The sequence below is a fragment of the Xylocopa sonorina genome, unplaced genomic scaffold (assembly GCF_050948175.1).
Source record: "Xylocopa sonorina isolate GNS202 unplaced genomic scaffold, iyXylSono1_principal scaffold0319, whole genome shotgun sequence".
NCBI lineage: Eukaryota > Metazoa > Arthropoda > Insecta > Hymenoptera > Apidae > Xylocopa > Xylocopa sonorina.
This window is the reverse complement of record NW_027490390.1, coordinates 216,084-231,202: the sequence shown is the minus strand read 5'-3', so window position 1 is coordinate 231,202 and position 15,119 is coordinate 216,084. Positions and strand designations below refer to the sequence as shown.

At 40.9% G+C, this 15,119-nt stretch overlaps 1 non-coding gene across 1 annotated transcript; it reads left to right on the top strand.

Annotated features, from left to right (window-relative positions):
* Positions 1 to 6,292: 6,292 nt before the first annotated feature.
* Positions 6,293 to 6,447, top strand: LOC143432467 (5.8S ribosomal RNA). The gene has a single exon (XR_013103035.1). It is a non-coding gene; the product is annotated as a 5.8S ribosomal RNA (ribosomal RNA).
* The last annotated feature ends 8,672 nt before the right edge of the window (positions 6,448 to 15,119 follow it).

The window sequence follows — 15,119 nt, the reverse complement described above, 5'->3', positions numbered from 1 at the left end:
TATATCTTATCGCGAAACATAGAAATGAAATGCGACATCTCGTTTGAAGAAGCATTAGGACTCTATTGCTACGATACATAGACAGCTGCCAACGCTATTTCCTAGGACGGAAACGTCGCATTTACATTCTTTTGAAGTGAATACGAGGTATACATGACACTTCCCATGAAAATTATACCTTATCACGAAACATAGAAATGGGATGTGGTATCGCGATTTAGGTAGCATTAGAACTCTATTGCTACAATAAGTAGACATCTGCACACGCTATTTCCTAGCAAGGAATAGTCGCATTAACCTTCTTTGAAGTGAATACGAGGTATACATGACACTTCGCAATGAATATTATATACTTATCACGAAACATAGAAACGAAATGCGATATCGGGATTTAAGAAGCATTAGAACTCTACTGCTTCGATACGAAGGCATCTGCAAACGCTATTTAATATGAAGGAAGTTTCGCATTTTCATTCTTTGAAGTGAATACGAGGTATACATGACACATCGCAATGAATATTATATCTTATCATGAAACATAGAAACGAGACGCGATATCGCGTTTTGTGAAGCATGAGAAGACTACTGCTACGATACGTAGACATCTGCAAACGCCATTTCCTAGGAAGGAAGTGTCGCATTTACATTCTTTTGAAGTGAATACGAGGTATACATAACACTCCACAATGAATATTATATCTTATCATGAAACATAGAAATGAGACGCGATATCGCACTTTGCGAAGCATTAGAACTCTATTGCTACGATACGCAGACATCTGGAAACGCTATTTCCTAGCAAGGAAGTGTCGCATTTACATTCATTTGAAGTGTATGCGAGGTGTACATGACTCTTCGCAATGAATTTTAGATCTAATCATGAAACATAGAAATGAGATGCGATACCGCTATCTAAGAAGCATTAGAAGTCTACTGCTACGATACGTCGACATCTGCAAACGCCATTTCCTAGCAAGGAAGTGTCGCATTTACATTCTCTTGAAGTGAATACGGGGTATGCATGACACTTCCCAATGAATATTATATCTCATCATGAAACATAGAAATGTGATGCGACATCTCGTCTTAAGAAGCCCTAGAAATCTATTGTTTTGATACGTAGACATCTGGAAACGCTAATTCCTAGCAAGAAAGTGTGGCATTTACATTCTTTAGAAGTGTAGATGAGGTATACATAACGCTTGACAATGAATAGTATATCTTATCATGATACATATAAATGAGGTGCGATATCGCGCTTTAAGATGCATTAGAGCTCTACTGCTTCGATACGTAGACATGTGGAAACGCTATTTCCTAGCAAGGAAGTGAGGCATTTACATGTTTGTGATGTGTAGGCGAGGTATACATAACACTTCGCAATGAATATTATTTCTTATCATGAATCATAGAAATGAGATGCGATATCGCGTTTTGAGAAGCATTAGAACTATATAGCTTCGATACGTAGACATCTGGGAACGCAATTTCCTTGCAAGGGCGTGTGGCATTTAGATTCTTTGGCAGTGCAGACGAGGTATTCATTACACTTCGCAATGAATATTATATCTTATCATGAAACATGGAAATGAGATGCGCTATCGCCTTCTAAGCAGCATTAGAACCCGACTACTTCGATACGTAGACATCTGGATACGCATTTCCTAGCAAAGAAGTGTCGCATTTACATTCTTTTGAAGTGTGGACGACGTATACATAACACTTCGCAACGAATATTATATCTTATCATGAAACATAGATATGAGATGCGATATCGCGTGATAAGAAGAATTAGAGCAATATTGCTTCGATAAATGGACATTTGGGAGCGCATTTCCTAGCAAGGAAGAGTGGCGTTTACGTTCTTTTGAATAGTAGACGAGGTATGCATAACACTTCGCAATGAATTCTATATCTTATCATGAAACATGGAATCGAGATGCGATATCGCGTTTTATGAAGCTTTACAACTCTCTTGCCTCGATACGTAGACATCTGGAAACACTATTTCCTAGGAAGGATGTGTGGCATTCAGATTCTTTTGAAGTGTAGACGGGATATACATGACACTTCGCAATGAATATTATTTCTTATGATGAAACATAGAAATGAGATGCGATATCGCGTTTTCTGAAGCACTAGAACTCTATTGCTTCGATACGTAGACATATGGAAACGCATTTCCTGGCAAGGATGTGTGGCATTTACATACTTTTGAAGGGTAGACCAGGTATACATAACACATCGCAAAGAATATTATATCTTATCATGAAACAGAAATAAGATGTGATATCGCGTTTTAAGAAGCATTACAATTCCATTGCTTCGATACGTAGACATCTGGAAACGCTATTTCCTAGCAAGGACGTGTGACATTTACATTTTTTTGAAGTGTAGACGAGGTGTACATAACACTTCGCAATGAATATTGTATCTTATCATGAAACATACAAATGCGATGCGATATCGCGCTTTAAGAAGCATTTAAACTTTATTGTTTCTATACGTAGACATCTGGAAACGCATTTCACTGCAAGGAAGTGTGGCATTTACATTCTTTTGAAGTTTAGACGAAGTATACATAACACTTCGCAATGAATAAGGTATCTTATAATGAAACATATAAATGAGTTTCGATATCGCGGTTTAAGAAGCATTAGAACTGTATTGCTTCGATATGTAGACATCTGGAAACGCTATTTCCTAACAAGGAACGTGTTTGGAATGACAACGCGTGTCATTTCTATGTTTCATGTTATGATATAATATTCACTGCGAAGTGTTATGTATACCTCGCCTACACTTCAAAAGAATGTAAATGCCACACTTCTACGGTTAGGAAATGCGTTTCCAGATGTCTACGTATCGGAGTTCTATGTTTCATGATGAGATATAATATTCACTGCGAAGTGTTATGTATACCTCGTCTACACTTCAAAAGAATGTAAATGCAACACTTCCTTGTCTGGAAATGCGATTCCAGATGTCTACGTATCGTAGCAATAGAGTTCTAGTGCTTCTCAAAACGCGATATCGCATCTCATATCTATGTTTCATGATAAGATATAATATTCATTGTGCAGTGTTATGTATACCTCGTATTCACTTCAAAAGAATGTAAATGCGACACTTCCATGCTAGGGAATAGCATTTGCAGAAGTCTACGTATCGAAGCAGTAGAGATTTAATGCTTCTTAAAACGAGATATCGCATCTGATTTCTATGTTTCATGATAAGATACAATATTCATTGCGCAGTGTCATGTATACCTTGCATACACTTCAAATGAATGTAAATGCCACACTTCTTTGCTAGGAAATTGCGTTTCCAGATGCCTACGTACCGAAGCACTATAGTTCTAACGCTTCTTATAACGCGATATCGCATCTCATTTCTATGTTTCATGATAAGATGTAATATTCAGAGCGAAGTGTTATGTATACCTCGTCAACACTTCAAAAGAATGAAAATTCCACAATTCCTTCCAACGAAATAGCGTTTCTAGACGTCTAGATGTTTCTAGATGTTTCATGATAAGTTGTAATATTCAGTGCAGAGCGTTATGTATATCTGGATAATACTTCAAAGGAATGTAAATCCCACACTTCCTTGCTACGGAATTGCGTTTATAGATGTCGACGTATCGATGCAATAGAGTTCTAGTGCTTCATAGAACGTGATATCGCATCTCATTTCTATGTCCCATGATAACATGCAATATTCAATGTAGATCCTTATGTGTATCTCGTCTACACTTCGAACGAATGTAAATGCCACACTTCGTTGCTACGGAATAGCGTATTTAGATGTCTACTTATCGAAGCATTACAGTTCTAATTCTTGATAAAACGCGATATCGTATATCATATCTATGTTTCATGGTAAGATATAATTTAATGCAATGCGTTATGTATACCTCGTCACTATTTCATGAGAATGTAAAGCCCACACTTCCTTGGGACGAAATAGCGTTTCCAGATGTCTACGTATCAAAGCAATACAGTTCCAATTCTTCATTAGACACGAAATCGTATCTCATATCTGTGTTTCATGGTAAGATGTAATTTAATGCAACGCGTTATGTATATCACGTCTACACTTCAAAAGCATGTAAACCCCACTGTGCCTTGCTGCGGGATAGCGTTTCTAGATGTCTACGTTTCGAAGCAATAGTGTTATAATATTGCCACCATTGTGGCGCTGCGGAGGACTCGGCGCGGCACACTCTTCAGGAGTGTCCTGCCTGGGAGGTGCCGCGTCGGGCATTAGCGGCGGAGATATATACAGACCTATCGTTGCCGAGCATCCTGTCTGTGATGCTTGGTCGTGGGAGCGTCGTGCGGGCCATGATCTCCTTTTGCGAGGAGGCCATGGTCGCGAAGGAGGCCGCCAAGCGTGTCAGGGAGCAATCCCTGCTCGACGCTGCTCACGGAGTCGGCGTCGTAGACGTTTACCCCGTTTCGCCTCACGGTATGGGGGGCTTCTACTTTAGGGTGGATGTCGCTCCTAAGAACCCTTCGCGGGGCGGAACTTCGCCACCTTCGCCGCGCCTGCGTGTCATGATGGTGGCCATTACGCCTCAGGGGCCACAATTCGGCATTTGTCGGACCGTGGTATCGAGTCTGACGCACCCGCGGCACCCAGTGCGTCCGGCCCACGCCTGGCCCGAGGCATCGACGACGCCCGTGCGGTGTGAACCACTTAGGTCGTGCCCCACGTCTTTGCACGGGTGTCGTCCGGGGGCGCGTTCGGTCCGATTGGGGGATTGTTCCGAACATTGCACGCGTCCTCCGGGACGGGAGTGGTGGCCGCGTGGCCCAGCCATTGCTCATTCCTCAGACGGGGTAGTGTGTCTTGTCGACCACACTCCTCTCGGGGAATGGGATCCTCCCAGTCACCATGGAGGACCCCGGCGCCGCAGGGGACCGAACTTGTTCGTCCAGAGTTCCCGGTCCCCTCCCAGCAGCGCCGAGATCGGTCACCGTGGGATTTTAGCCGGTAAGTGTCCGGCATACCCCCGGAGTTCCCCAGCTCCGGGAGATCCATGAGGATTTCCCCACGTTAAAAAAAAAGGCTAGTTTTAGGTTTAGTTTTATTAGATGGGGTTCAAGTTATATTAGGTTCAAGTTATTCTGGGTTCAAGTTATACGGGTATCGAGTTTAAAGTTTATGTTATACGGCGTTTGATTTTAAGGTTCAAGTTATACGGGGTTTGATTTTAAGATTGAAGTTATACTGGGTTTGAGTTTAAGGTTCACGTTGTACGGGGTTTTAATTCGTGCTAGGAGCGTGCGTGGTGTCGTTGCGCGTAACCTGTTAAAGATGGTCGATAGTACCGTTCCTTTCGGAGGGGACGATTCGTCGGGAATAGCCCCGGTTGTCAAGAGTCTAAGATACCCAGCGACCGTTGCGAGCTTTCGAATCATTTATGCTCGCTTCGTGTCGTCGGGTGAATATATAGACCGCTCGAGGCTGTGTTGGGCGAACGGTAGAGTGTTCTAACGAATGTACGAATTTTTTTTTCGTTTACCTGAGCCTTGTTGGAATCGAAACGACTGGATGGTATTGGAATTTTGAAGAGACCGTTGTCGTCGTTGTTCGTTCGGAGGGGACGATTCGTTGCTCGCACCAAGCCTCATTGTCGAGAGTCTGAGCAAAACCTGCCGTTGCGAGATTGAATAATTTTATACTCGCTTCGTGTTGCCGGGGAAAGCTTTTATAGACCGCCTCGAGACTGTGCATGAAGGCGACGAATGTCCCATCGATGATAACATTATTATGTTCACTCGAATGAGAGCGTCCTGCCGATCTCGAAAGCAATACGCCGCTGTGTGTTTGGTTTTTTTTCTTCTTAGTTCGACGCGCGCGTTCGTTCCAGAGGGGACGATTCCGCGTTGCCCGTTGTCCTCGTTGTCGAGAGTCTGCAATCCCGCCGTTGCGAACTCGAACAGTTTATGCTCGCTTCGCGTTGTCGGGAGGAAAAAGACCGCCTCGAGACTGCTGGTACAAATTCGGAGGAGTTCTAACGAATTTTTGAAAGATTTTTTTTCTTCATACCTGGACGCGCGTGTGCATTTTTCGTAACTTTGAGGGAGACCTTGCGCGCCAACCACTGGGGTATGCGTTTCATCCGTAGGACCGATATATCGTGTCGCCTCGAACTCCGTCGAGAGGTGAAAGCCGCCACGGTTCGGCGACGCCCGCGTCTCGTTCACCGGAGACGATTGGGTATCGACTTGTTCGAACTTTAGTACCAAGAGACTTAAAGATCAATAAAATATACATATACGATTACCCTGAACGGTGGATCACTTGGCCCGTGGGTCGATGAAGAACGCAGCTAATTGCGCGTCAACGTGTGAACTGCAGGACACATGAACATCGACATTTCGAATGCACATTGCGGTCCACGGATACAAATCCTGGACCACGCCTAGCTGAGGGTCGTTCCCGTAACCAAAATACTGCTTGTGTTGCGCTTCGTCGAATCTGTTTTCCCTACGGTGCTCGAATCTGCTCGCCGTCGTTCATTCTCGATTTAAATTACGAACGTTTCTTAGTTCGGGCGGCACCGAGAAAAGGAGGAAGAGAAGCGATACACGACGTACGAGCGATCGTTGGACGCTCGTCTGAGTCGTCCGTGACCGCGCCGAGGCAATCTGCGATTGGCAACGTGTGTGCGCGTGCGGGGTGCGTAAACGTGTTCATGGAACTGGACGGTGTGTCAATTAGGAACACGCGTGAGTTCTTCGTGGCGTCGTGAGTCGTTCGTTAAACAGGCGACCGCCCACAGGGAACCGCTTCGATCGTGTTTCGATTGCCGATTTTGTTCCGTGTTCCGAATTCGCACACCCGCCACACGCATCGCCTTCACCTGCCTTTAGCGCACGATACGAACATGCCGCGCGCTCGACGTCGTTTAAAATGAATTTTTTTTCATGCCGCAAGAGCGCGGATGAATTCTCGGTCGAGAGAGAAGAGATATATAAGAAAGAGAGCGACATCGTCGTAACGCGAGAGATGATGATGCGCATCCGATCGTTCGAAGTTCTCCTCGTACAACCCCAGGGTGTTCGATCAGAATAACCCGTTATCTCTGTTCTCTCCGCGTGTGTATAACATGTTCCGCGAGGGAAAAAAAAGATCTCTCACGCGGAACGTCACTCGGACATAGGCCGTCAATGCGCTGTAATGTCGTAACGTTATTCGTGAGGGCGCTCCAACTCGGCCTGTCCTTCGTTCTGAAGGATCAGGGTAATAAAATCGGGGGAAAAGGAGCCGCTCCGTTTCGATCTCTGCGTGTAACGCGCGGAAGGTGGAACCGTTGGAGAGTATAAACGGTGTTGATCGTTCGCAGCTACGACGAAAAAGAGGACGGATGTTAAAGAAACGCCGGTAACTTGGTCGTCTAGCGAGAGTCTCGTATTCTTTTTTATATTTTTGACGAATCTTATATAAAAGAAATACCGACACACGAAAGACATTGGCGAGGTGTATAAAACGCTTCGACGAGAACAACAACGAAGAGGTTCGTGTAGTTCTTCTTGCCGGTTTCTCGAGCGGTAAATCAAAGGATCGTTGTGTCGGAGATGGACGAAAGTTCTTTTCGTCGTCTGCCGTCCCCGTTCGCCGATGCTCTCTCCTCATCTTGTATATATTATACATACGAATCTCCTTACCTTCTCTCCGCAAGCGAGTTCGATGGCACGAATGAATTTCGTGCGTCACGTAGAGACGACCTCAGATTAGGTGAGATTACCCGCTGAATTTAAGCATATTACTAAGCGGTGGAAAAGAAACTAACCAGGAATTCCTTAGTAGCTGCGAGCGAACAGGAATGAGCCCAGCACTGAATCCCGCGGTTCCGCCGCTGGGAAATGTAGTGTTCGGGAGGATCCGTTTATCCCGAGACAACGAACCGCGTCCAAGTCCATCTCGGATGGGGCCATTTATCCACAGAGTGTGCCAGGCCCGTAACGACCGGTACGCGTTTCGGGACGATCTCTCCTTAGAGTCAGGTTGCTTGAGAGTGCAGCCCTAAGTGGGTGGTAAACTCCATCTAAGACTAAATAAGACCACGAGACCGATAGCGAACAAGTACCGTGAGGGAAAGTTGAAAAGAACTTTGAAGAGAGAGTTCAAGAATACGTGAAACCGTTCAGGTGTAAACCTGAGAAACCCAAATGATCAAATGAAGAGATACATCGACGACAATACGGGCTCTCGATGGCGCGCGATGCCCCGGTGGTACCCTCGCGGTTCCACAGTGAACGGCACGCCGCCGTCGGCGAACGTTCCGATGATATAGTCGTGTACTTCTCCCCTAGTAGAACGTCGCGACCCATTGCACGTCGGTCTACGGCCCGAGTGAGCGCCTATAGCTTCGCAATCTTGCGCACGCGGCAGACCCTCGGTCGCCTGCTCGGCTGCGGACGGTACTCGTACGGTATCGGGCCACAACCAATCCATTCTCGACTGTATGTGCGCCTAGCCCGCCGCAAGCTCGGTCAGACTACCCGGTGGAACAGATTTTGCGCCGGCGCCGGGCTTGGCCACCTGTTAGCAGGCGGTGCCTCGACTGCCTTGGTCTCGAGGTTCCTTGAAATGGGGAACAGTCCCCATTCTGGTGACGGGCTACGGCTTCTTCCTTCTAGACGGAGTCATCGGTGCGAGGGAGGCGGGGATGGGAACTCGTAGATGGAAACGAGAAGGCGATGCGTAAAAGTGCGAGTGAGACAGAGTTGCTCGTTGGTATAAGCGAGACAGCGATGCGTATTGGCGTGAGTGAGACAGAGGTGCTCGTAGGTTCGAGTGAGCGCGTGCACTAGCACGCACGCGAACGCTGCTGGTTGCTGGATTTGCAGGCGTGTACGGCAGGTTGCCTGCGTGCGCGAATTGATGCTGGAGGCGGCAATGAGGCTGATGGGTGGCAGGCGCTACGCCTGACGTCACCTTACACTCTAAAAGAATGTAAATCCTACACTTCCTTTCTACGGAATATCGTATCTAGATGTTTACAAATCTATGCGATACAGTACTAATGCTTCATAAAACGTGATATCCCATTTCATGTCAACAGTTCAAAGTAAGTACGTAGGTTGTAAAGCTCTATGCATCGCGTTATGCTTATCTGCTTCTACCCTTAAAAAGAATGTGAACACTACACTCCCTTGCAGAGGGATAGCGCTTTTAGATGTCTACTTGCCTAAGCAATAGAGTTCTATTGCTTCATTCAACGCGATGTCGCATCTCATTTCAATGTTTCATGATAGGTTGTAATATTCAATGCAACGCGTTATGTTATCTCCACCTGCACTTCAAAATAATGTAGATCCCACACTTCCTTGATACGAGATAGCGTTTCTAAATGTCTACGTATCGAAGTAATAGAGTTCTAATGCTTCATAACTCCAACGTTTCAAAGTAAGAAAGTTGTATTCTTCTATGCATAGAGTTATGCCTGTCTGCTTCTACGATTCGAAAGAATGTGAATTCTACAGTTCTATGCAACTAGATGGCGTTTTATAGTGCCTGCATGTCAAAGCAGTATATTTCTAATGCTCCATGCAATGCAATAGCACATCTCCTTTCAGCGTTTCAATGTAAGTAAGATGGAATCCTATATGCATAGCACTAAGCTTATCTGATATTATACTTCATTAGAATGTGAAGTCCGCCGTCCATGCAACATAATTGCGCTTTAATGGGTCTACTTGTCAATGCAATAGAGTTCGTAACCTGCATGCAATGCGATAGCGCATCTCTTTTTAACGTTTCAAGGTAAGTAACCTGTAACCTTATATGCATAGCAATATGCTTTTATATGCTTCTACACTTTTAATGAATGTCAATAGAAGGGATCCATAAAGCGGGATCGCGCTTCATAGTTTCTACGTGTCAAATAAACGTATTTCCTTGGTGGTATTCCGTATTCCGAAGGTGGTAAAGTATGTAACATGTTATCTTCTATTCATGTTATTATACTCGTGTGCTCCTACACAGCAACCGATTGTGAATTCTGCTGTTTCTTCCAGCGGAATGGGGTTTCATATTGTCTGCTTCTCAAAGCAACCTAAAGATACCTAAAGCATTACACCATGCGATTGCACATCTCATTTCAACGATTCAAATTAAATAAGCTGCAAGCAATTATGCAGGGCATTATACTTATCAGCTTCTATGCTTTATAATGCTTTGGGATGCGAGGAGAACCTCAACCCCCCCTTAATTACCTAAAGAGAAGTCAAAAATCCAGCGGCCCTGCAGGTGAGACACCCGAGTGGACGAGAAGAGATGATCGCCGAAATCCACTGATCGATGGCCCCGAACAATACCGAAGCGTACAGCCCGTCCCACCAAGGAGCCCAGAGGAGGATTCAGGAGACCTGAGGACCACCAGCGAATTCAAGGAAACTAAAGAAGAAAACGTGAGAGCCCATTCACTAAGTATCCCGCGACCCGAGTGTGTGTACACGGCTAGGCGTAATCGAGAGGAGTAGAATTACGAAGTTTCGAGCATTGTTTCGTCCCAAGTTTCCCGGGGTCGTGTAGTCTATTTCTTTGGTGCTTTCTGAGCAGCTGGCGCCCAAGAAAATATAGTTTCGCAGTTTCGAAATACCTCCCCGTTTCGGTGATTATTTTTGCGTTCGCGAGCCCGCGAAATGTTGTACGTGAGTGGATACATTGTAACGATAGATCGCTTTAGATTGAGGTACGTTTTACACCTTAATGCATTTGAAGAATTAACCGCTACGAGCTTCCCTGACTTACTGTAGATAGGTTTCCGTCACAACTGATAGGGACCATCACTTTACATAGATATGTAGAACACACATAGCTCTAAACGTAGAACTGAGAGTTTGAGAACTTCCTTCGAAACGTTGATAGTGAGGAGATCCATCGGATTTTATAGAACTTCAGAACTTACTTGCTATGAAATGTAGGCAGATAAGGGCCATCGCGTTACTTAGAACTTTAGAACTTGCTTACTTCAACAAAGATTTCTATTGGCTTCGTCCGTTCTTTTAGAAGAGTTTTTGATAAACCACTTACTTTTCACGTTTGCAATATTTTTAAAAGTATGTGAGGTGTAATCGTTTAAGTTTTAAAATGATTACTTAGTGTTGATTATTATTTAGTAACTCGGATATAAACGTGTCTGCATAAGATTTAATCTATATGTTTATAAGCCTGAAATTTATGCAGTTTTTTGTTAGTAACTTATTGCTCAAACGGCAAAGATTCAGACCACTTCAAAATGGTTGACTTTCATCAATTTTCTTAAAAATTGAAATAGTGTCCAACTACTTGCTTTAAAGACTGTAATTAATGTTTTCAGAATATTTTAACCCTTATAGATGAATTCTGGAATTGAAATTGAATGTTTGATTTATCTAACTCCTGTTTAGAACATCTTTCTTTCGGAATGTTCAAGTATTTTTCATATTCGTAATTATTGAAAATGTTTTGCTTCGTTCTCTAATTTAATATTTAGAATTTCCTCGGAAATATTTTTTATCGTAGTGAACTATATAATTGCAATTAGAATTCTTTATGAAATAATAATAACAGGGAGGTATGTATCCATTCTTGTAGTTTGGTAAAGAGTATTTAATCTTACTATTTAAAATGAAACATTGAGATTTGTTTACAATATAATGTAATTTAATTACCTTTTGATTTAAGTTCACAATGACAATCCCCCATATTTCAACAATTTTGTGAGCTGTCCTGAGGAATCCGCAGCTCAGTACTTAAAAAATGGACGACAAACGAACAACCTAACCAAACGTACTCAAATCGATTTTTCAATACTAATATTATCATGTTTAACTTATCCTGCAAACTACTAAAATGCCCTTCGAACAGTGTTTATTCACTTGCTTCCACCACTGTTTACAATACGTATGTTTAATTTACCATCAAAACTGTAAGTATTATCGTCTTCTTTATTTTTTGTAACCTTCAATGGCTTCATGTTACAGGTCGTTGAACTCATTTTAAAATGCTCTATCGTATTACGGAAGAATGAACATACCAATTCATTTTAAAAAATGAAGGTAACCATCAAATGTCCAACATACCTCCACTTACAAAAAAACTATTTTCATCAACGGATGGGCGCTTTGTTCTGTGCAATTTTATATCAACAAAAATTTCTATGAAACTTATAGCTTCAAGGATATCTGAGGTGCTAATTATTATTATCCCACGCAGCATATTGTTATGGATGTGTCCAACAAGGCAACGATGAACAAAGTTAGATTTAATATTATGATGTCTAATATATTCCTTATAATGTATTTGTTTTTCTCTAATTTAGCTATAAACAGTGTTCCCGTTGTCAGCAGATAAATATATTTGCTTTAGAATTACAAGAGCCGACAATATCGAAAGTAGAATATTTCCTTACTCCGCTGACCGAATCACTGGAAACGTTAAATAAAGTGCGTGCCTTTCAAAACAGTCAGATGCAAATTACGATACAACGTTTCGAAGAAATGGCACGTGTCACTCTTCTTTAATTTTCGTTTTTTTAATCAAAGGAAATTTAATTGAAGTATCCGCAAAATTTAAGGACAAAAAAGTTATTATAATCTTATGTAACATATATGATGGTGATAAACGATAAGTATATGGACCTGAGAATAGAAAGTAGTGAGCAGAAAAAGAAACTGATAGAACTGCAAAGTAGATCGATATATCTCACAAATGATGCTTCTACGTCCATAAAATCTGCTAAATAAAGACTTATTGCAAATACCAGGTATAATCAATATACTTCTGCTCAAAAACTATAACAGAATTGGACCGAAATGGATATAAAACAGGGATTTATATATTCAAAGAGAAAAAATGTATTACTTACAAATTACTTATGTTTGCAGAGATCTCACTAATTCAGGCTTCTTATCTTGCAGAACTAATCATTCATTTAACATGGGAAGGGGTCGAGGTATAGTAAAATATTCTCATATTTCATAGCCTCGTTCGATACGTCAATTGGATCATGTAAAACATCGGACACTAATTGCATCTACTACCTTCAGACCTTAAATATATAATTACAACATATTTAATACCGTTTTAATAACATTTTCCTATTATTTATATCTATGCCTAATAAATATATATTAATCGAATAAGTTGCTTTACCAAAGAATAAGAGAATCTGAGGATTATAAATCTGAGCATTACATAACAAACGTGCATTACATATATAATGTTACATATAAAAAAAGATGAAGACCAAAAAGATCGTACATATGTTGAATCCACAATACGGTAACAAAATTCAAAAAGGAGGGGGGGGTGAAAATCCATCTCCTTGACGATGATAAGAAACAAGTCTGCCACGTGCACTACAATATCTCAAACAGCCAGCGGTTGGCACGCCAATGACAACGGATAGAAAGAATTACGTGGCAGAATAGTAAGTGAATAATAAGAAAAACATATTTATTTGTTAGATGTTTATAAATTCAAATTTAAAAGTCCAAGTCGCATTTAATATACTATTGTTTAACAAGATGATTTAATGTTGATTCAAATAGGCGTGGAGAACTAGCTGGTACTTCTGTCAATGTAATTTCATTTCTGCTGGATACAGTAAAAACACATTTGCTATTTAAGCAAGGTTTCACTAGATCTGGCGAATTTTCCAAATTTTAGAATGGGATGATGGCAGTAGTAGTTGGTTCAGCGCCATGCGATAAACATATACAACAAGCAAAGTAACGTAAACGGTTTAAGATGTTCAAGATTATATAAATGAAACTATTACACTTTTATAATCCATGTACCGTTTCTGTTCTTTGTAACTTACAAAGAGTCTTAAGAATGTAACGCAACGTAAAGAAGATTGGAAACAGAGAAAGCAGGCCTTAAAGGATAAAGGAACCTTGGATCTGTTAGGTATCGTGGTTACTGGCGTGCTATGTTAAGGGATATGTCATTCAGTTTTAATTTTCTGAACGAGAACAATTCAAATAAATTTGGAGTCGACACATTGGAAAAAAATTTCTTCCAGTGAAAAATGCTGTATGCAGTGCAATAGCAACTTAACATCCCCTTGATATTCTACAGAAAACTTTATGTCATTTTCCTCGATTTACTAGAATCGAAACTATGAAATCTATTATGTAGTTTTTCTGCAACTGCTACCATACACACACACGCACGCGCGCATACACACACACGCGCACGTACATACGAAATCCATCAAGATTAAAGATACTCTATATCTATTGGCTATTGCATGGATAAATTGTAGAATTCCATTTGTAATTGATAATTAGATTATAAACATTTATATGCTTTTATCAGAAATTTAAATACGTCAAAATTGCAGCGCGCAGATGTGTAAATATCACTTTGCGATCTCATTTCATTTTGGCAGTTATACTTATATATGAGGATCCATCCAGGCATAAAGCTTGATAATCTTTCAACTATAAAATAATTATGGAGCATTAGACTTTTTACTAGCGTTGGTCCATTTTATCATTTTCGGAACTTATGAAGCAGCTAGAACTATAATAACAATGTACTTTATATCTTTTCTCATTGTTTCCAAAGAAAATATTAGATATGAATAACTATGTTCATTTTATTATAAATGTATGAGTAAAGTTCAATCTACATAAATAAACGTTTTCAAACGTATTTATTTAATTTTTATCATTTAGCGTTACAAAATGTATTACAAAAATATATAAAAATATATTTCACTTTAGTTTTTTCTATTATTTTAAATATTTTATATTATCATATCAAATTTTACAAAAAGTAACAAAATTTTTAAAAGTAGGAATAATTTTTCCTTAATTAGTTAATATGTCGGTTCTTTTTAAGAAGACGGTATTTAATTTTTCAAAGAAAGTTTCGACTTTAAATTGACCATTAATTTCTCTAATTTCATTACTTTTCGTAGATCACCGCTAATTTTCAACTTTTCCATTACAGCTTTGTCCATGCAAGTTTTAATTCTCCGAAAGATATATAATATTATGTTATTAGTAAAATTATTTTGCATTTCTAATTAATTTAAACGTAAAAAATATATTTTTTTTTATAAGAAAGCATTGCGAGAAAATTTTGGGAATCCATTGCTAATGTTG